Source organism: Schistocerca serialis, chromosome 3 (assembly GCF_023864345.2).
Source record: "Schistocerca serialis cubense isolate TAMUIC-IGC-003099 chromosome 3, iqSchSeri2.2, whole genome shotgun sequence".
In the NCBI taxonomy this organism is placed as follows: domain Eukaryota; kingdom Metazoa; phylum Arthropoda; class Insecta; order Orthoptera; family Acrididae; genus Schistocerca; species Schistocerca serialis.
The window spans coordinates 215117478-215120804 of NC_064640.1; positions in this window are offsets into that span (position 1 = coordinate 215117478).

Genomic DNA, 3327 nt, shown 5'->3' on the forward strand with positions numbered 1-3327 from the left:
TTGTACTGCGAAAAGTTTTCGCTAGAGGCCGTAGTTTGCGAGTTATTCAAGGAAAATCTACAAAAGTGGCACTCAAACGCTCCCCCACTCCCACACTCGGCCCCCACCGATCAGTGTTGCTAGTATGTTGTTCATGGCACTCCCACCTACCTGAGCAATCTCCCAGTGCAACACACACACCACATGGCACAGAGTCAGGCTCTCACTGATGTAATCACAACGAAAATCGTTGACAAAATAAGAGATACTGCTCAGACGGCGTCTCTCGGCTTCTGAATATATGACTTAGTACTTGCGGTCTACTTCTAACAGCCCCCAAACAAATTTCGTCACATAACTTGCAGGAACATTAAACATCGTGCCGCTCTAATACTGGGATGCTCAGAAAACCAACGGCATCAAATAAACAGGAAGCCCGAAACAGCAACCAAAATTTATGAAGTTACTGAAAGTTGACTATTCTCTACAGTATCTACATCAGAACTCCGCAATCCACTGTGAAGTGCACAGCAGGCGGCACTTCCTGTTTATAATGTATTAAAACGTTTTCTCGTTCCGTCCACGTATGGAGTACGGGAAGAATTACTCCATAAATTCCTCCTTTGAGCTCTGCGTAACTGATACGAAAGAAGCTGTATTACGAGGGCGTTTCTTTTCCAATGCCCGATCGGTCGAGAATTTAAAACCAAAGAGAAAATTAGATGAATCTTTGAGCAGATGCGTTGTGCAGTTGTTGTAGTATACGCGTCGATAGCGCCACTTCGCACTTTTCAGCTCTGAGCGCACAGTGAACACGTAAGGATGTATAGAGCAATAGCGTCTCCCGCCAAGTGTGAGGGCTTCCGCCTAACTTGCAGTCCATGCAACGTAACTGTCATGCGTGACAGCGAAGTAGGGCAATGGTGCAGAGACGTTGAAGCAGAACGTACAGCCGTTCATGATGCAGGCGGTCAGGGGAGGAAGTGCGTGTCAACCGGTGGTCTTGTCAGCAAGTGGATGAGGTGATTCGAGAAAATCGTCTACGAAGGCAATTGACAACTAGTAAAGAGGAATGTTGTCATAAGGCATTGTCCTGCGTGACAGCGATCGGCCGCATACTATAGCTGCAACAACGGCCCTCACGCAGCGTTTCTGATTGGAAGTGTTTCATAACACCTCACAAAGCCCGGACTTTATTTTCATCTGTTTCGTCACATGAATCGCTGGCTATTAGGACAGCTTTCTGGCACGGACAACTGGCTACATCTACATCTACATGATTACTCTACTATTCACAATAAAGTGTCTGGCAGAGGGTTCAATGAACCACCTTCAAGCTGTCTCTCTGCCGTTCCACTCTCGAACGGCACGCGGGAGAAACGAGCTGCAGAGAAGTGTAGAAGATCGTGGGAACGCACAGGCGGCTGCTTCCTATGAAGAGGCTGTAGGAAAGTTGGTACCACGCTGCAAAAAATGTCTAAGTTGGAGCAACGGCTATGTAAAAGACAATTAGGAGTCTCAGTTTTCGGAAGGTTGTCCACGTTAAGAGTCAAACCACATTGGTAAGTTGTCATAATAAAACTGAGTACACCCGAGAGATACGTCTCAAAGTAAACAAAGCATGACTGTTGAATGAGCCAGGATAAGATCCGGTTGACAACAGGTGTATAAAATCAATATAAATAAAACTTAGAATCCCATGTGATATGAGTACTGCCACCGCCTTACTACCTGGTCGATGTTGTTTAAGCAACCCGTGGAGGCTAGCAATTATTATCACAGATCACCAGTGTGGTCTGCCTCTTAACGCAGACATCTTACCGAAATCTGGGACTTCCTAATCGTCCATCTACAGTACGGAAATGTAATCGTTATAAACTCGAAGTTGCGACTATACTGACGTGAAACCGGTAGTTACGAATAAAGCACTTTCATACAGCCAACCGGCTTTTCCTCATCATTCTTGACTGTTTAATTATTATAATTTTTACGACAATTTGAAATGTTATTGAATGTTGAGTGTTGTTACTATTATTCATGATGTCTCTGAGCTGTGGTGGTCCTCCCCAGAAAGTTGGTTATTTTCTATCACGTTCATCTTTATCTCCCTCTTCCATAACTCCCTCCACACCCATTGCTGCCACCGATCACAGTTTAAATCTGTCTGCCTGTAATTTATCTGTATTATTCTGCTTTTCCTTTCCAGACATAAACTGTGTTTTTTTCTACTCCTGTTACTACACAGTCCACAGCCTACGTTCGACGTCAACATGTAATAACCACTCACAGACGGCGGGTGGCAGCACTAGCATTGTAGGGCATATAAGGCGCGTCGCGGGGGGGGGGGGGATGTGGGGGGGGGGGGGGGGACGTGGAATACCGAGCAACTATTGTCGCAATGCGGAAACGGAGCGATTTATCTGACGTCAAGAAGGGTATGATCATTCACTTTCGGGACAAGGGTGGAAGCATTTTCGATACGGCAAAGTTTCGAAACTGTTCTCGTGCCACCGTGGTTAAAGTATAATGTGCGTGCCAAAATTGCCGCTGGGGCAACTGTGGTGCACCACAGGTCACAGATGAAAGGATGCCGGGATGTGTACGAGCGAATAGACGTGGAACTGTTGAACAACTACGGTCGCAGGTTCGAATCCTGCCTCGGGCATGAATGTGTGTGATGTACTTAGGTTAGCCCATAGTGCTCAGAGCCATTTGAACCATTTTGTTGAACAACTGCACTCTTGCTAACTTCTGTTCATCGTCGACGAAGGGTGGAATTTGCACGCCAATACCGCTACTGGACATGAGTGGTGACAGTTGGCCCTTTCAGAAGAGTCACGTTTTATGTTGCATAGGAATCGTTACCGTTGAAAGCAAACACCCTACAACAATCGTCGGAGCGTCATGGTCTGAGGAATGTTTTCGTGGCATTCCCTGGGTGAGCTCATTATTCTGGAAGGCACAGTGAACCCAACACAAGTATACATCATCCTTGAGGACTGTGTCCACCCCTCTACGCAGTTTGTTTTTTCTTGGAACGATGTCATTTAGAAGCAGGACAATGGAACTTGTCACACAGCTCGTAGTGTACGTGCGTGGTTCGAAGAGCTCCAGGATGAGTTTACCGTACTACCCTGGCCACCAGACTCCCCGGATTTTAACCAACCAAATCGAGAATCTGTGGGACCACGTCGGTCGGGCTGTTCAAGCCATGGATCCTCAACCCAGAGATATAACGCAGCTGGGCACAGCAATGGTGTCGCCATGGCTCCACATCCCCTGTAAGTACTTTCCAGAACCTCACTGACTCTCTTCATTCACGTCTCGCGCTGCAAAATGTCGTTATTT